General features: G+C 40.1%; 1 protein-coding gene across 4 annotated transcripts in view; it reads left to right on the top strand.

The window, feature by feature from the left end:
* Positions 1-2957: 2957 nt before the first annotated feature.
* Positions 2958-19900, top strand: part of HIPK3 (homeodomain interacting protein kinase 3) — a 93688-nt gene continuing 76745 nt past the window's right edge. For 2 of the 4 annotated variants that reach the window (XM_013057972.2, XM_045066058.1), the window contains exon 1: positions 2958-2976. The gene's annotated coding sequence lies outside the window, so the exon portion shown is untranslated. Of the gene's footprint in view, positions 2977-4077; positions 4209-4906; positions 5008-19900 lie in introns of those variants that run through there. The other 2 variants (XM_045066059.1, XM_004755947.3) reach the window with 2 other exon arrangements.

The following is a 19900-nucleotide window of genomic DNA, read 5'->3' as shown; positions in this document are numbered from 1 at the left end:
CTAGGAGGAGTGTTCCTTGTGGACCAACCAGTTCTATGTAAGATCTAATAGACCATTTTTTCTTTTTTTTCTGAATGAAATTGGAAGTTATTGGAAGGAACACTAAAACTATACAGAAAAGTGCAAAGAAGAAAAACAGCTCCCTTACTGAAAGCCAATGGCTTTTTGATCATGTCGTGTCCTTCCTTAAATTCTTCAGTAGCTTCCTTTGCAGGTAGAAGAAGGTCGTAAATCCCAACCTGGCCTTTGTTTTTTCCTCTGCCTTCATCTGCTTGGATTTATCCTCTCACTCTGACTGAAAGACAGCTTTTAGTTTCTACTCTCTATTGCCTTTTTCTACATGGCTTTTGCATATGTCTTTCCTTTTGTTGGAAGTGTTACCTGTCTAGGCTACTTTCCACACATCTTTCAGATCTCAGTTTTCATTCACTCATTCAATGTGTGTAGTTGTACCTAGTCTTGTGTTTTAAGCGCCCCCTTGATGGGTTCAATCCTTTACTGTTAACCTCTTGAAATGCTTCATGATTTGGAACAAGGCACCCCACTTTTCCATTTTTCGCTGGGCCCCAAGTGTAGCTGGTCCTGTGGATCAGCTGCTGCTCACCACTGTCTTGGAGTTGGGGTGTACAATGGTGTACAAACGATATGCTACTTTTGCAGAGCTTTCAGGTTGGCAGGAGAGGAAGGCTTCAATCAAACAAACAGAATGAACCACTGAGGAAATGGAAACGGAGAAAAATGCTACCCCATGAAGGATGTGTAGGGGCATGGCTTAGAGAAGTCAGGAGGCTCTTTCTGAGGATGCAAGCCCTTAGTTGAGGCCTGGAGAGTGAGAAATGAATGAGGTTTTTTTATGGCTTCCCCACCTTCTCACTTGATTAGGGTCTACCCTCTCATTGCAGGCTATGCTTTTTTTTTTTTTTTAAATAATGTTTATTTATATTATATTTCTAGAGAGAGCGTAAACTCACAGGGTGTCTCTTTCTTGTATCCTCGGAGTATAGCCCAATGCCTGGTACTCAGTATTTAAGTAGCAATTCTAAATGGAAAGATTTTTTTTTTTTTTTTGAAATCTTGGCCATTGGTTTTGATTTTTGTTTTTTTGGTTTGATTTGGTTCGGTTTTTGTAATTTTATTTATTTTTTTTTTTTTTTAAAGATTTTATTTATTTATTTGACAGAGAGAGATCACAAACAGGCAGAGAGGCAGGCAGAGAGAGAGGAGGAAGCAGGCTCCCTGCTGAGCAGAGAGCCCTATGCGGGGCTTGATCACAGGACCCTGGGATCATGACCTGAGCCGAAGGCAGCTGCCCAACGCACTGAGCCACCCAGGCGCCCCGATGGAAAGATTTTTTTAAAAAAAGATTTTATTTATTTATTTGAGACAGAGAATGGGAGCACGAGTACGGGAGTGGAGCGGGGACCGGCAGAGGGAGAGGGAGAAGGAAACTCTCCACTGAGCAGGCCACCTGGTGCCTGTGCTGGGCTCCCTCCCAGGACTCTGGGATCATGACCTGAGCCTAAGGCTGAAGCTTAATCCACTGAGCCACTGAGGCAGTGTACTCTGAATGAAAAGATTGTTTTTTGGTTATCATCTTTTTATACACAATTCACTTTTTCATATATAATTTAGTAGTCTGCATTTTAAAAAAAAGAATGCTGGAAGTTTCCATTTTCTTTTTTTTCTTAAAACTTCATAAAATGGCTAAGGCAGGGGCTTTGGAAGCTATCTGGATGTTGGCATTCCAAATGGACTGGAGAGGTAAGAGATTGCAAGTAAAGAGATTAAGCTAAAAGACAATAGGTATAAAGTGGTGGAGGACTTGAAAGAATAGTGTTTATTGACTTATTTAGCAGCATTTACTAAAGACAACTATAAATCAGGCACTGTAAGCACTGGCAATTCAATTGTTTAAAAAAAAAAAAAAATCCCCTCCTGGAACTTATAGTGCAGTGAATACCAATGTCAGGGATAGAAAAGGAAAAAAAAAACCTCCTTTTCAGCTTTTCCATAAATGTTGTAATGCCACAAAATAGGGAGAATTGATGCCTCCTATTAGATGTGATCCAGAGAAATATTTTACAAAAATTCTGGAAATTTGAAGTTCTAGTGGAATAGTTCCCATATTTCACTAAGATTTTTTTTTTCTATTATTATCACTTTCTCCTGTGAATAGTGTTTATCCTTTTTTGGTTCTTTTAACTATTGGTTTTTTAAAAAACCAAAAGTAACTAAATACTAAGTAAAAAGGAATGGCTAACATGCTGCTATCTCTCTGAGAGACAGTCATTGTTTTGTTTTTCTATTCTGGAAGCCTTTTCAACTGGTTAGACTCCCTAACTTGAAGAAAACAACTGCCATTCGAAAATACTTCCAACTGCCTCAGGGCATATTATCCTCTTCTCTTTTTAAAAGGAATTCTCAAAAATACTCCTTGCCATTTGAAAAGCAGCCGGGAATAAATGTGTATTAAATATGCAGCAATTTGCCACTCCCTTTGCCCTGCCCCAGTTACTGCAATAGAAAATGTCAGAGGATAAATACATATGGGGTAGAGTCAAACCTCCCAGTGAAGATTATGAAAGGAACAAAGCAAGGACCCTTCCTTAGAGAAAGGTGTTCAGCCCCACCCCCGTTAAACACTGATTAAGAACAAAAGGCAATAAGTATTAAAATAAATTAACTCTGAATGGTAGGTACTAGAAGGTCAGTTCGTTTCTTAGGGAAAAGAAGGGGACAGGGTGTGCAGACCCGGGCTTTGCTGTATTATCTTGGGCAGGTCACCTAAGCTTCTTTGACGCCCTGCCCTAGCTTAAGAGTCTGGACCAAGGATCTCAAAGTTTTTTTCATCTCTAAAATTCTACAGTTCTATGGTTACGTTGAGATGGGCCATTCTGTTGATTTCCTAGTCTCCAGGACAGAGGTAACTAGTTTCTGGGAGCGGAACTAACTTGATGGAGAGTTATGAATGCAGAGGTGGGTATACTTCACAATTACAGGGTTTGGGACCTTAGAGATCTTCTTGGAAAATGTGCAGAAGGCCTTTCCCTCGTTCTTTAACCCAATTTTACAATACTCTTGACTCTTTGGGATGGGGGAGCGGGAAGGACCTGTTTTAGACCGGGACTGTTCACTTGACCAAGCATTTCCCCTTTCCTTATTTTTGGACCCTTAAAAAAAAAAAAAAAAAAAAAAAAGCCACCAGCAGATCCTAAAGGGGTGGAAGGGGAAATTGTGATTACGGCATCTCGAAAGGCCTATAAAATCCTGCTTCCTCATCTTAATCCTTTCTTTTGGGGGGGGGGGTAGGATCTTTTTTTAAATGTGTATTTTTGTCGGTGTGGGCCTACAGTGAGGTTCAGAGCCGCAGAGGGGGCGCTGACTGACGCTGCGGCTGCGGGCGGGCTGGCGGGAGGGAGCTCCGGGTCGGGTCCAAGCCGGCCGCCAGGCGGGCTCGGAGCTACAAGGGCGCGGCTGCGGGCGGGCCCCGGGGAGGGGCTTCGCGGAGGCGCCGCGGCCCGAGGCGAGCGGGGCCGCCCGGGCTCGGCGCGCAGCGCGGCCCGGCGGGCGGTGGCGCTGCGGAGGCGGCGGCCGAGGCCGGCGGGCGCGGAGGAGGGGCCCGAGACTGGGGCGGCCGGCGGCAGCTGCCTCCGTGACGACTGCCGGCAGCGGGGCGGCCTGAGGAGACCGAGCCGCGGGCCCCGGCGTCGCTGCCTCTCTCGGCTGTCTCCTCCTCCTCCTCTAGCGGCAGGGGCGTCAGGAATGGGCCCCAGCCGGCGCGGGCCCCGCACCCTGCGCCGTCCGTAGGCTCCTGCAGTCGGAGGCCGGCCGGCCGGCCTCACACCACCCCTCGCCCCAGCCCTGCCGTCCCCACCCCAAATCCCCGGGAAGGAAGATGAGGGAGACGGGCCCGGCGCTCAGCAGCCAGAGCAGCCGCAGCAGCCGCAGCCGCAGCCGCAGCAGCAGCAGCAGCAGCAGCAGCAGCAGCAGCAGCAGCAGCAGCAGCAGTCGGGGGAGGGTGTTTCGCCGTTTCCTCTCAGCCGCCAGGACAAGATGGCAGCGGCCGCGGAGAGGGGCTGAGCCCGGGCTGGGTGGTGCCGCCTGCTGAAGCGCCTGGCTCCCTGTCCCCGGCACGGCCCCGCACCCCACTCCGGACATGCTCAGGGCTGCGGCCGCCCGAAGAGGGGAGAGCTCAGGCCTCTAGGAAGGTAAGGGAGGAGGGCGAGGGGCGCCCCCACCCCAGGGTGGGGGGACTGGCTTCATTCGCGGGGCCTCCGGGCCCCTCAGTCCGACCCCGGCGGAGTCCAACGCCTCCCGAGCGGCCCGCACCCGTCGCGCGTCCAACATCGGCGGCCGAGCCGCTGCGCTCCCGAGCTCCGCCTTTCCGCCGCGGCTCCCCGCCGGGTGGCGAGTTCGGGGACCGCTCGCGGCCCGCAGGCCGCCGGACGCGGGGGCCGCGCGTGGTTGGTGCGAGCGGTGGCGCAGCCTCCGGGAAGCCGCGCCGAGGCCGGGCCAGGCTGGGCGGCCCCGGCCTTCGGCTGCCAGGGTTGCGCAACGGCTCTTCCCAGCAACCGAAGTTTTGTTTAGTCCCACAGGGGGCCTCTTTCCCCACCGCGACGTTAGGCCGTCACTACGGAGACCTCTTGTCTTTCATTAAGGGGAACAAACACAAACACGCGCACGCACGCACGCAACTTGAGCGCCCCAGCCGATGGCTGCGTCCCTGGCTTTGTGGCCCAGTCACCAGCGTCGCCGAGCGGCCGGTCTGGAGGGTGTCAACTCGGGAGACGTGAGTGCGTGTGATTGTTGGGGAGGAGAAATGTGACCCGCCGCTCCGCGTCCCCCGCCGCGGCCGGAGGAAGGCGTGGCGGCCGCGCGGCGGGGCTGTTGCCGGCTTCTCGCGCTCCGGTGGCGGCCGCCCGGGTCCCTTGGTGGAGAACTCTCGGAAAGACTTCGGCTGGGAATGTCTGTTTTCCTGTCGGGAGGGAGACGGCTGTTTTTAAAATGGTATGTGGCTCTCCGCGGAGCCTGTTTCCCAATCTTATCTAGGCTTGAGGAATTGCGCTAAAGGGTGTGTGCGTAAATTACCTTGGACCTGTTACAGAGGAGTCCTAACACGTTCAGTCCTCGGACTGTGTTTTCCCAACCTCTCGCTGCCCTGTTAGAATTTATTTTTTCCACCTGTCCGGTCGCTGCTTCTAATGATAAGGCGCTTCTGTTAGCAACAGTGAAGTTTTTCAGATTCTCGGCTGGCGTATAGGGAAAGCTCATGGTAGATTCTGTTGTCAACTTTGATGTCTCCCTGGTCCTGGGCCGGGAGAGTTAGCTTGTAAACCAGCCTGTGCTTGTGCTTATGTGTACCTTGTAGTAGTTTGGGGATTGGCTGACTACCCCCCTCCCCGCCCCCCCCCCCCCCCCCCAATTTTAGGTTTTGCTTGTTAGCTGTAGCTTCTGGCGTGGAATCACTTATATTCACACCATTTCAGTTTATTTCAAAGTTTTAATGTCTTGGTGCCTTACAATTTTTAGGAAGTGCCCTTTTTGATCAAATTTTTGTTGAAAACTTTTGAGCAGGATCAGTGGGCTTTGTCTGTTCCCCAGCTAACACATTTTAATCCTACATTCTCACTTTAATTTTTCAGAAGCTGGGCAAGCCTCACCATATGTTTGATAAGTCTAGATTCTGCTTATGTTTGCAAGTGCAGTGCTAATTTTATACAGTGAGCTATGATAAGGTTTTGATAGGTCATGATTAAACTTAGTATTAAACTTAGTAAACTTAGTCAACAAAATAAAACTGACGTTTTAAAAAAATAGTTTTTATAGTTTTATTGGCTACCTTATGCCTTTATGCCACTTAGCAGTAAATGAAATGTAACCAGTCAGATAAAGTATTTTTAAATTAAGGTTTTCTTGGTATATTTAGGGGTCCATTCTACTACATAAAGTGTAGACAGCTCATATTTATAAAATATAATGCTCAAACTGTTTCAGGCTTATTTTTCTTTTACTTTTGAAACTTATTTGATCTTAATTTATGTTAGAAGTGTGTTGAAGTATTTGGGATTTTGCACATTTCACTGTGCAGTTTTTTTGTACTTACCATAAAATTAAATAACAATTTGTTCCTGAATTTTTTTCCTCTACTCTAGGGAATATATTTTCTAAAAAAATTTTTTTTTGTGTGGAGCCTTAGATTCCAACTATGTTTTAAAAAGGTAAGATGAGCTTGAAATCTAGAACAGAACCAGTCATTAAATGTTTCAAATTTATATTTGGACATTGCTGACTACAGTAGCTAAACACATATTAGGCAGGCAGATCATAACATGGTGAGCTAGTCCTCGTTTATTGTCATAATACTTTTCCATTGAACTAGTCATTATCTTGCTTATAAACCAGTCATTGGCTTCTGGGCATGGAGTTTTAGAGTCACATAAAAGTGGATGGTTTTTATGAGATAATTCTTCTTGTAAACATGCTTGAAAAGAAGCTTCAGATCATACTATTTTAATTTTTTGGATGTTCTGTCATGGAGTACCATAAAATAAGGTGCAAATTACAGAGGTAGGCTGCTGTAGCTAGTATGGCGGGTATGGCGGGGCACATTAGTATTTGTTTATTGTAAGATATTAAAAGCTTTTTTTTCCCTTGTGACTTAAAATAGCAACAGCTGTTGAATGAACTTTTTTTTTTTTTTAAGATTTTTATTTATTTGTCAGAGAGATAGAGAGAGCACAGGCAGGCAGAGTGACAGAGGCAGAGGGAGAAGCCAGGCTCCCTGCAGAGCAAGGAGCCCGGTGTGGGACTCGATCCCAGGATGCTGGGATCATGACCTGAGCGGAAGGCAGCCGCTTAACCGACTGGGCCACCCAGGTGTCCCTGAATGAACTTTCTGATTGAGCTTTTGTGTTTTAAATATTTGATACTTGAACACTGAAGGCATTTATAGGTAGGAAAGGGGAAATGTGGATTTTAGAACGCTGAAATACTGTTTCCTAAACCTGTTTCACATCCATTGAAGGGAATACTTGGTTGCATGTTGTTTTCCATTGGAGTGTTACAGTGACTTATTCTGGTGACTTTTGAAATGATTTTTCTATATTCTCTCCACAGTAGTTCACCAAAGGTGCTGATAAGGTAGATTAGAATTGTGTTAGTGGTAGTTAATTGAAAGGCATAAGTAATGTAGTTTCCATTGCATTCCATTTACGTTTGAGTTTGGAGATAAAGAAGTGATGGCAATATTTAGATTTAAGTGTGTTCTAAGAAACTTTGAAGTTCTCTGTATTTAAAATATCTCTCCAGAGTTATTCTTGCCCCTTAACTATTAGAGGATACAAAATAACTTGCTATATGATTATATTGTTGCTGTCAAAAGAAATGTTCATGTAAAATTTCTGGGTTTGCAGCTGTCCTAATTTTCTAATGTCCGAAGTTGAGACTTCCAGTGTGTTATGTTTATCTTGGAAGTTACTTCTGAGAAAAATTACTACTATTTTGTTAAAATGGAGGAATCTGCCAGTCAATTTTATTACTTCTTTAAAGGTGTCCCTACCTGCCCACCCCCCAACTTGCTGAAAGCTTTGTTACAGTAACCCTTTTTATATGATACAAATGTGAGTCTAAAGGAATTATTTTAAATGTCTTTACTGGTTCTGGATTCAGCTGCTTAAAAAATAACTTGTATCTTTGAACACAGCATAAGTTGAATAGGGATATATATTTAGAGTTGAAGGGGTATCCCCCCCCCCTTTTCTTCTTAGATTTTCTTTTATTTATTTGAGAGAGGGAGAGACAGAACAAGCAGTTGGGGGGTGGGGCAGAGGCAGAGGGAGAAGCAGGCTCCCTGCTGAGCAGGGAGCTCAGTGTGGGGCTCAGTGTGGGGCTCCATCCCAGGGCCCTTCGCATCATGACCTGAACCAAAGGCAGGCACTTAACTGACTGAGCCACCCAGGCATCCCAGGAGTCGAAATTTTCAGGGTAGGTAAGGGACTTATGTGGCTGACCTAAGGAAATACAGTCCAGTTCTTTTGGTTGGATTAAGAATGATTTGGAGGAGGAAAAAAATGTGATTTGGGGATAAACAACTTAATATTAGTGTTTTGCTTCTGTAGTTTTGTCATAGCTGTTATTTTGGACCTTATTAGGACCAGGCTAGAATAGAAATTTGGAAGATGTGTGTTATACATTTTACCTAAATGTTTGTCAAATTAGACCTTGAACTATTTGGCAGATCATGCTGCTCTCCTCAGTTGATACTAGGGCCATATGTCACTACACAAAGGCAACATAGTATCTGGATTCTTAGGTGCACACTGTTACGCTGAGGACCTGGAACCTCTGCTCTTAGGACTTGAGTGCAAATTTTAAAAATCTGGTCGAGTATTGGAAATGCTGTATTTTTAGGGATGGTATTTGTGGTTTGAGGGCAATTATGTCAGTAGACTGATTTATCTTTGTATTTAGTAGTTATGGCCAAGTCAGTACTTGAGAGAGTTACCTTTCTCCAATTGGAAGTCTTTGAATTGAAACAAGACAAGGACAATAATGTTTTACTTTAAATATATTTTGTTCCTTTGACTCAAACAATTTCTTTAATTTTCTAAGAGAGTGAGAATTTTCCTTGTTGGGGAAGACTGAGTGGGAGGGAAGCTAGTGGTCAGGTAAGGATTAAGATAGAGGAAGCTGGGCCCTAAATTGCTGGAGGAGGTTGATTTAAGTGAATTTAGGTGACTTAGAAATCTGTTTTGACTTATGTATTCAAGTTGTTAGAGACCAGAGATCAGTGAAATATGTGGTAGCTTGAGGGAAAGATTAAGAATACACCATAACGAGGCACCTGGGTGGCTCAGTGGGTTAAAGCTTCTGCCTTCCCAGGGTCCTGGGATTGAGCCCCGCATGGGGCTCTCTGCTCAGCAGGGAGCCTGCTTCCTCCCTTTCTGCCTGCCTCTCTGCCTACTTGTGATCTCTGTCTGTCAAGTAAATAAATAAAATCTAAAAAAAAAAAAAAAAAAAAAGAATACACCGTAACATCTGTTAAAAGATCAGCATTGTGAAATAATATCTGTGTATTATCCCTGGCCAGTTTTTAAAACCACTGACACCCCCCCCCCCTTTTTGTGCCTTTTATTTCTTCAGTCTAAGCTACTTTTCCTTAACGTTGAACTTAGAGAAGATAACCTTCCTGTACAATTACAAAATTCTTATGTTAAATGCCTAATTTGAAATCAGAAGTGTGAAGAGCATAGAACATATTATTGCTATTGAAGTGAGCTTGATTTATAGAAATAAAATTTTTTTTATTTTTTTAGTTCTTAGAGATACTTAAAAATAAAACTAAAGTGCATAGTAAATGAATGTAGGTTTTTCAAACTGAAATAAAACCCAATTTCTCTGCTGTCACTCATTCGTTTTTTACTTTCTGAGATTAACATCTCTTCTTTTAAAAATTAGATTTCCAGGGGCGCCTGAGTGGCTCAGTGGGTTAAGCCTCTCCCTTGGCCCAGGTCATGAACCCAGGATCCTGGGATCAAGCCCCGCATGCGGCTCTCTGCTCAGCAGGGATCCTGCTTCCTCCTCTCTCTCTCTGCCTGCCTCTCTGCCTACTTGTGAGCTCTATCTGTCAAATAAATAAATAAAATCTTAAAAAAAAATTAGATTTCCAGATACATTTTTCATGTTGCATTTTCTTTGCTGCTTTGCCTTTTTTTTTTTTAAATAAAAGGATTACACCTAAAAGAAGTGGAGATTTAGAGAAGAATAACAAAGTATGTTGCTCCTTTGAGCTGTACTTTTTCTTTTAGGTAAGGATCTAAATTGTGAAAGACTGATTCTTAGTCCCACTGAAAATAAAAGATTGCCAGAGGTGGTCAGATAAATTGTTTTATTTTGCATATTGTTAATGCTAGAGCATCTTTTTAAATTGGAAATCATTGTTTAGATTTGATATTGAAATAATTAGATGAAAAGAATGAGTCATTTCCTCCCCCCTTTAGAATTTTGTAGCCATTTATTATAAATTACATTTGATTATATGGCGTACCAAGAACATTGCCTTTATAGAATTTTTAACTTGGCTGCATTTGACTAGCCAGTTATAGATGATCCCCTATTTACCATGGTTCGACTTAGGAATTCTTGACTTTACCATGGTATGAAAGTCATACACATCTGTACTTCGAATTTTGAATTTTGCTCTTTTCCCAGGTTAGCAGTGTGGGGTCTTATACTTTCCTTTGATGCTGGGCAGAGGCAGGGAGCCACAGCTCCTCGTCAGCCAGATGATCGTGAGGGTCAGTAATGATATACTTAAAACTGTTCTGTACCCAGACAGCCATTCCTTTTTTCACTTTCAGTACAGTATTGAATACATTACATGAGATATTTACCACTGTATTATAAAATAGGCTTTGTGTTAGATGACTTTGCCCAACTGTAGGCTAATGTGTTTTGAGTGGGTTTAACTCAACTTGTCCACTTAAGGTGGACAAGGCTAAGCTGTGATGTTCAGTAGGTTAGGTGTATTAAATGCATTTTCTATTTGGTATTTTCAGCTTATAATGGGTTTATCAGGATGCAACACCATTTAAGTTGGGAAAGACCTGTTTTCCATTTTAGAAATTAAAAAACATGTGACATACTAAAAATGTTTGTTAACTTCAAATTCTGCAGCTTCCCCCTACTTTTGTTGCACACTATTTATAAATTAAAATACCTTACAGTTTTTAAAATAATGAAATAGTAAACTTTGAAACCCTTGCAGAAAATAGCTTGCTTAGAAAACATTTCTTACCTATAAAGTGGTTATTTAAAGCCCTAAAGATATTATTTGTCTATATTTTAAGCCTGTGTTACCTGTTTAATTATACAACAAGTCTTGTAGGTTTGGTAAACTATACGACCTTAGATATATAATGTCCGGTCTTAAATAGTTAATAGGTTAGATAGAGTGATAACATATTGAAAATTGAACTTGACTTTCTAGAGCTATTTCTTCCAAAAAAAAAATTAAGTTAATGCTTCAGAGGGCCTTAAATATGTAAGTTATGATAACTTATATTGAGATTAAGTAAGGTAAAGTGACATAAAATCACAATGAAAATTGCAGGTTATGAGCTATATAGCCTGTGGCTATGATGCTGTGCTTTGCTACATTCGCGGAACAAAACATGTGTTGGGCCAACTTGTAATCAGTTTCAGTGGAGACAGTACAAGTATCTCTGGAGTGTTTTAAGTTAGGTGAGAATAGTATTGGCTTCAGAAATACTAGGTTTTTATTTATTTATTTTTAAAGATTTTATTTATTTATCTGACAGAGATCACAAGTAGGCAGAGAGGCAGGCAGAGAGAGAGAGAGGAGGAAGCAGGCTCCCCCCTGAGCAGAGAGCCCAATGTGGGGCTCGATCCCAGGACCCTGGGATCATGATCCAAGCCGAAGGCAGTCTTTAACCCACTGAGCCACCCAGGTGCCCCAGAGATACTAGGTTTTTAATTTGGTTACTGTGCTTACAGTATTTTTTGTAGCTGGATCACAGACTTGTACCACAATTAAATGAAATTTTATCATGTTAGGCAAAACAGTGTTAAAATGTGTGTGTGGAAACTATTTTACCTGGTATATATTTGGGTGTCCTTACTAGGTGCAAAGTATTCTGCTGTGAAGGAAGAGAGCAAGCCATGGTTCCAGCTATGGGCAAATAGGTGAAATTAGCCAAGTACTGTAAACTTTTTTTATACTTGAGTATGAGTATGTGAGATGGAAAACACTGCCTGAGAAAAATAATGATTTTTATATATAGCATGTTCAGGTTTTTAAAAACTGTTTATTTAAATAAATAATGTTTAAAATATCAGGAATGGTTTGGCTTCTGAAAGTTGGGTATAATACTTGTTACTCTTTATAATGTTTAAAGGCTAAAACGTCATTTTAAAAATATGAAAAAAAATTGGGGGTGCTTAGGTGGCTCGGTTAAGTGGCCAACTCTTGTTTTCAGCTTAGGTCATGATCTCAGGGTCCTGAGATGGAGCCCTGCATTGGGCTCCAAGCTCAGTGGGGAGTCTGCTTGAGGATTTCTTTCTTTTTTTTTTTTTTTTTTAAAGATTTTATTTATTTATTTGAGACAGAAATCACAAGTAGACAGAGAGGCAGGCAGAGAGAGAGGGGGAAAGCAGGCTCCCCGCTGAGCAGAGAGCCCGACGCGGGGCTCGATCCCACGACCCCGGGATCATGACCTGAGCCGAAGGCAGAGGCCTTAACCCACTGAGCCACCTAGGCGCCCCTGCTTGAGGATTTCTTTCCCTCTCCCTGTCCCCTACCCCTGCTTGTACTTGTGCTCTCTCTAAAATAAATAAATAAATGAACAAATAAGTCTTCAAAAACAAAATGAAAACAATTCTATAAATTTATTTTCTGTTACTAGCTTTTCCATGTAATAGTCTAATGGTTTTATATAGACATGTTGCATGTACATTTAAATCAAGTGCAAGTTCATATTTCTTAAGTATGTGAATCTAGTTCTCTTATTCTCATGGTTTTTCCTTTTGGACATGCACAATTCTTGCATTGCTTGAGAAGATTCTAATAGGTTTGCCTTTCCTAACTATATTACTACCTTCTAAATTTGGAATGCAGAGCTCTCCAAACCTCATTCCTATGCCAACTGGTGGGAAGAAAATAGAAGGTGAAAACAGGGTCTAAATAGAATTCCATTTGAAGAAGATTGAAACTGTTAGCTGTGACTTATTTGAAATCATTATACAGAAGGGATATTATTTGTGTACTTAATTTATGTAAATCATAAGTATGTTTAATTTGGGGTCCTTGAAGCCGAGTCATGCAAAGGGCAAGTATTATGTTATATTGCTCCACTATAATCACATATGATACATTCTTTTTTTTTCTTTTTTTAAGATTTTATTTATTTACTTGAGAGAGAGACAGTGAGAGAGAGCATGAATGAGGAGAAGGTCAGAGAGAGAAGCAGACTCCCCATGGAGCTGGGAGTCCGATGCGGGACTCGATCCCGGGACTCCAGGATCATGACCCGAGCCAAAGGCAGTTGTCCAACCAACTGAGCCACCCAGGCGTCCCACATATGATACATTCTTAATGAAATTTTACAATTTGGTGACATTTTTATATTTACTATATATGTGTATTTAAAATTGAATTTTGTGTGGAAACGTACTTAGGGTGTTAGGGATTATAGTATAATTGGTTTGCCAGTACTTTTGAGTAGATAACAATTGGGATATTTACCTTGTGAGTTACTCTTAAGTCCTCCTAGTGTGGCAGTTCTGAAAATATTTCTAATGGCTACTCTAACTTTTAAAATGTCTCTTGGGGTGCCTGGGTGGCTCAGTGGGTTAAAGCCTCTGCCTTTGGCTCAGGTTGTGATCCCAAGGTTCTGGGATCAAGCCCGGCGTTGGGCTCTCTGCTCGGCAGGGAGCCTGCTTCCTCCTCCCTCTCTCTCTGCCTGCCTCTCTGCCTACTTGTGATCTCTATCTGTCAAATAAAATAAATAAAATCTTAAAAAAAAAAAAAAAGAAAAAAGAAAGAAAAAAAAGCCAACTGCTAAAATGTCTTTTAAATATCTCGTATTGGAAGGTATATCTAGCTTGAAATTGTTCCCTGTTAATCTGATTGGAAGAAAATGAAATACATCAATTTCTAACCTAATATATTAGATTTTGGGTAATTTTTGTATTTCAAAATATAAAATAGTATCTATATGAACTGTTCAGGTCAGAGACCATGTCTTAAAGGTTTTTATGGATATAAAACATAATAGAGTTTGGAGAATCAAATTATAATTATCATAAAAGTATTCAAATAGAGGCATGCTGTTTTACCTATATCTTTTAATCAAAGTATAGTGCTTTTACTAAGCAGCTTCACAGATACCTCCCCAAGCACTTGAGAATGTGTCAAATACACACTTTACTTCTCAGAACACTACTGTACCCCTCACTTTAATTCTAGCAGATGAATCTGTTTCCTGTAGAGAAGTAAATAGGTATAACTTCCTCCAGATTTCCAAACCCTCTGCCTCTGAATGTAACTTCTACCAGTACATACTTAGTGTTTTCACTACTCTCTCAAGGACTAAAACATCTCCTTCCCTCCAAGATTGTTTGCTATTCTCGACTATAGATTTCATGCTGAAATGTGTTTTTCAGTGTCCTGAGCCTGTCCATTAACTTTAAGGCTTCACTGCCCCCCCCCCCCACTTGGGCCATTTTCTTCAGCCTTTAAAATGATCAGGTATCTGAGATCTTAAGCAGCCATCTTTTAATTGTGCCTCCTCCAATCTAGGAACCTGTTTATTTCTTCCAAACTTCTTAAATGTACACTCCGCTTCTATTTGAATTCATATTCACTTCTTAGCCCTTGCAGTATGATTCTGTCCTTGCCACTCCAGTGAAATTACTCCCACTAAGCTCTCTGGTAGTTTCTTTTCTTCACAATTTATTTATTCCTCCAGATGGTTGGATTTATAGTGCATCCTATTCTTAGCTCCCAACTCATCTTTTGAATTATTGAGCTCCATATTCCACCCCCACAAAACAGGTAGCTCGCATTGAATTATCTTACTTCCACATTGTTTCTATTTCTATTTCCTCTTTGGTATCTTCCCTCATTTCTATTGCAGTTTATGTTTGAAAACTTATTTATTTTATTTTTATGTAATCTCTACACCCAACATGGGGCTTGAACTCACAACCCTGAGATCAAGAGTCTCATGTTCTACTGACTGAGCCAGCTAGGTGCCCCTGTGTTTGAAAGTTTAAATCTTAAAATACTTATTTCTGGTGGATTCATTAAAAAAAAAAACCACAGTAAAATTTGCACTTTGCAAAGCAAAATTTGGTAGTATTTATCAAGTTTCCTTTTTGGAAATCCATACTAAGAAAATTAAGAATGTATAAAAACTATTTAAATGAAAATGTTCATCAGAACTTTATATAAACATAGTGAAAAAAATTGGAAAATTCAACAAATTATAGTATGCACACATGGTAGAATATTACGCTGCTGTTCAAAATATCCTAGAGAGAACAAGTTGGCATATCAAGTTATACGTGTACTATGATTGTAAACTTATAATAAAACCTGTTAGAATGACTAAAAGGGAAATAGGTTTTTTTCCTGAATATTTTATAATTTATAGTAATTGAATAATTTAAAAATGATTTTCATGCTGAAATTCCATCTTTTCCTGGAGAGAACAATGTGTATTTTTTCATGTTTTTATGGCAGACTGCTTAAATTTTACATATTCGTCTAGTCTACCCATATTCTGCAGTCTCATTCCAGATAATGGTAATAGCTTAGTGATCATTTTTGTCCTTTCAACTTGCAAGGTTACTATGAACAAATAACATTTTAAGTTTTTTTTTTAAAGATTTTATTTATTTTTTTGATAGAGACACAGCGAGAAAGGGAACACAATCAGAGTGAGTGGGAGAGGGAGAAGCAGACCACTGAACAGAGAGCCTGATGCGGGGCTCAATTCCAGGACCATGGGATCCTGGGATCATGACCTGAGCCAAAGGCAGATGCTTAACTGAGCCACCCAAGCCCTCCCGCGCCCCCCCCCCCCCCCCCCCGCCCTTTTTAAAGATTTTATTTACTTGAGAGAAAGTGAGTGAGAGAGAGAGAAAGAGAGGAGGAGCAGGGGGAGGGGAAGAAGCCAACTTCCCACTGAGCAGGAAGCCTGAATGTGGGGCTTGCTCCCAGGACCCTGGGATCATGACCTGAGCCAAAGGCAGACGCTCATCTGACTGAGCCACGCAGGTGCCCCTGAAGTTTTAACATTGTTATAAAATAACTTCTGGCATATTTATCATGTATAATTGATATGTAATCATTACTTTCTACCTGAGATTCTATCTAGCTTCTTATGCAAATGGCAGAAAAATGACAAGAAGTTACTTTTGCCCAATATGAGATTTTTAGTTATTTTTAGTGATTTTTAGTTATTATCTGAGAATAAATTTCTCATCAGTAAACTGTTATCAGTAACAGTTGTTAACAGTAAACTGTTGGCCATTTTCATTCAATTGATTTAACATATTTTTCTGTATTTTATCGCATAGAATTAATAGCTGGCCTTCAGTTTTGAACTTAAAATATGTTAGCTATCACTTACCATCTTCAAATGGAATTAAACTTTTGTAATCGTCTTTTTATCTTTTTAATATGTTGATGGCATTTACAAAATGTCTTCAGCTGATAGATCTGAAAATGATTTTCTTATAGTTGTAATTCTGATACATATAACTTTATAATTTATTTGGCGATGTGGCTTTTTTTTTTTTAAAGATTTTATTTATTTGACAGAGAGAGATCACAAGTAGGCAGAGAGGCAGGCGGGTGGGGGGCGGGGGTTGGGGAGCAAGTTCCCCATTGAACAGAGGCCCGAGGTGGGGCTTGATCTCAGGACCCTGAGATCATGACCTAAGCGGAAGGCAGAGGCTTACCCATTGAGCCACTAAGGTGCCCTGCAATGTGACTTTTTACACTAATGTGAAAATGTATTTTCGGTGCTTCTGTGGGACTAATAGTAAGTAGAAGAAAGAAGTATTTATATGACCCTTGCTAAGCCCATATAAACTTGCAGTTTTAGTGTATGGCTTATTACTAGCAACCCAACAATGTGTCATTTTATTTTACTAATTTTTAATTTTTATTTTTTTAAATTAATTTAAGTAATCTCTGTGCCCTGTGTGGGGCTCAAATTCACAGCCCTGAGATCAAGAGTTGCATGCTCTCCTAACTGAGCCAGCCAGGCGCCCCAACAACGTGTGTCATTTTGAAAAGTTAATGATTAGAGGCAGAGCCAAACATACGCAGTTCTAGTAGATTTCTAAGAATTCAGTGTCCTTTCTTTGATAGTATTCTTTTGAAAAGCTGCTTTTTTTCTTTGTTCTTCAGGTCTTTATGAATTTACATCGTTCTTTATTTTCTTTTTGGCTTTCTTAGGGAAGCTTGTGAATTTCTGCTTTGTCCCTTCCTCACATTTGTCATGACAATAAGAAAGAGATCTTGATTTTTCTTAACATATGTTCATTTCTGTTCCTTCTATTGTTTATGATTAGATACCATAGAGAATTTCCTGAAGCACAGGATTTCCTGAAGCCATTGTGAGAGACCCCAGTTCATAAGACATATATGACAGTTGAAATTTGAAACGTAAAAATAGTTGTTCTACATTAGAAAGGTTTTTGAAGGTATTTCACTAAATTTCTAAAAAAGGACTTTTATATAAAGTAGCATATCTGGCAACTAAAATATGAGTAGGGAGAGAACATAATTATAGGAAAAAACCCAACAAATTTGAATGTAGCAGGGTACATGGTCACCTAAGGGCCATGTAGGATCTTACCAGAATTTGGAAAGAATAAGTTGCTGACTTTTTTGTTCCAGTTTATTTTTTTCAAGCCCTAAAATGTTCATAAATATTTTTCAAAACTAAAAGTACTATCATCAAGCTTATACTGCTGTCAATATTTGTCTTTTCAGCTTTTCCAAAGGTAAAACTGTTAACTTGTGTGGGTGTCGGGGGGTGGGGTGGGGAGCAGCTACTATTCTCACTTGACTGGTTTTTAGACTTTTAGTTCTGTGATATATGTTATTCTGGAGTGATGAATGTAGAATGTTGTACTATTGGAAGTATAAAACGAGAGTATTAAATTTGTTTATTTAAGATGGTCTATAATTTTGAAAAGTTTTATGTAACAGGACCTTTGATTCTATGAATGTTCATTTAGAACTTTGAATCATTATTTCTTACAAAGAACACAATTTTTTCCTTTATAATGCTTTGTCAACAGTGGATATTTCCTTAAATTATTAATCTAGGATTAGGTTCCTCTGTTGATTTGAGTTGTTTCAGAGGTAGAATAAGCTAGGAGGTATTCTGGTAAGGACTTTTTCTTTTTCTTTTTTTTAGTTTTTAGTATTTCATACTCATTTTTGCCCAAAAGTTAGTTACATAGATTTTTTTTTTTTTAATGCAAAATAAAAATTTTGTGGTGATTCTTTTGGGATAAATTTCCTATAAAATAGAAAGTAACTCATTTGACTTTCTATTAAGGAAGTTGTTCATGGGCGCATGGGTGGCTCAGTGGGTTAAAGCCTCTGCCTTCAGCTCGGGTCATGATCCCAGAGTCCTGGGCTCTCTGCTCAGTGGGGAGCCTGCTTTCTCTTCTTTCTCTGCCTGCTTCTCTGTGATCTTCATCTGTCAAATAAATAAATAAATAATCTTAAAAAAAAAAAAGGAAGTTGTTCATAACCCCAAATTATAGAACTGTTAGTGTTGTCTAGCAAGCCATCATACTGGTACTGACAGACTGCATGACCAATTTAAATAAAGTTTTCTTTTTACTTAAGTTCTATAAACTAGATTTGCATTGATAGTTTTAAAGTTTTCTTTAAGGAAGAGAGTGCTTCAGGTGAACTTTTTATCTTTAGTCAATTTTCTTATCAGTATTTCATTTTTGGGTCTTTATTTTGTTTTTTAAATTTAATTTTTTTTTCTCCTTCCTTCCTTCCTTCCTTCCTTTCTTTCTCTTTTTCTTTCTTTGTTTTTTTCTTTTTCTTTCAAGCTCTGCGCCCAATGTAGGGCTTGAACTCACGACCCAGAAATCAAGAGTTGCATGCTGCACTGACTAAGCCAGCCTGGCACCCCTGGGATTTTGATTTTAGATAGCTTTAAAAAATCCAGAGAATTACATGCTTTAATAAGTGTGGTCCTTAAGTACTGTTTTAATTAACCCTTTTCTAGCCTTTCTAAAGTAAATTGGTATTGCAGGGTGATTTCTAGCAGCTTTGAAATGTCCAGCAGGTCATTTTCTGTTCCAAAAGTTGGAATGTTTTGCTAAGTCAGATGAAGCTTGTTATTTAACATGCTGATTGTGTTATAGTCAACACATTCTCTAGATGCTTTGTTCACAATACTGCTGGAAAATACCCAAGACTTTAGTGTTTTCAAATAAATGTTTTGTAGGCACCTCAGAGAGCAGGTTTATTTTGCAAAACTTTATGTGGCAGTTCATTTATGTGAAAATGTTTCTTATGTGAAATGTTTTAGTGTTTAAGTAATTTCCTGAACAGAATACTGGTAAAATAATCTGTTAAATATATAGGTATTTAAAATACTGATATTTAAAAGGCAAATGAAGAGAGTTAAATTTCTGGGGTATTTATCTTTTCTAAGAAGATACATTGTTTTGTCTTTTATAAATATGCACTTTAAACAGGGTAATTGAGAAGTGAAACTGTGTGACTGGAAACTATGTTTTATTGTCTGAATATCGCTAGTTATGTGGTTCTTTTTCTAATTCCCATTGTAGAGCCTTGTATAGAACAGTACTAGGGTTCTCTGGCTTTTCAAGAATGAAAAGGCCTTTTTGTCAAGTTTATTGGACCACATAGTGAATTTCTACTTTTAGTCTCCACTGAAGAAATTACATAATGACCCAAAGCTCCAAAACTACTGTGAATTAAGTAATACTTGTAAATGAAAAGATTTCTTTTCACTGCTTATAATACTTTTTTATTAATGTTGGCAGATGATTCCCAGGGACTCGTTGTGTGTCTGACGATTCTAGATTTTTAGGTGATCTGGGTCATGCCTTAAATACTCAACAGTTCATTCCCAAATGAGTATCTCTTGAAGAGCTGCCTTGTGCAAAACAAAACAAAACAAAAATATCAAACATTGTTTTATGCGTGTCACTCATATTCTTTTTCTTCTGTTTAATTTATCACTTGGCCTAATTCAGACCTATGGAAAAGTTACAGTAGTACAAAGAATTCTTACGTATCTTTCACCTGGATTCTTTAGATGTTAATATTTTATTCCATATGTGTTTACCTTTCTCTGTATATCTA

Source organism: Mustela putorius, unplaced genomic scaffold (assembly GCF_011764305.1).
Source record: "Mustela putorius furo isolate JIRA1106 unplaced genomic scaffold, ASM1176430v1.1 tig00003859_pilon_pilon_pilon, whole genome shotgun sequence".
Taxonomy (NCBI): Eukaryota; Metazoa; Chordata; class Mammalia; order Carnivora; family Mustelidae; genus Mustela; species Mustela putorius.
This window is presented reverse-complemented; position numbering and strand designations above follow the sequence as displayed.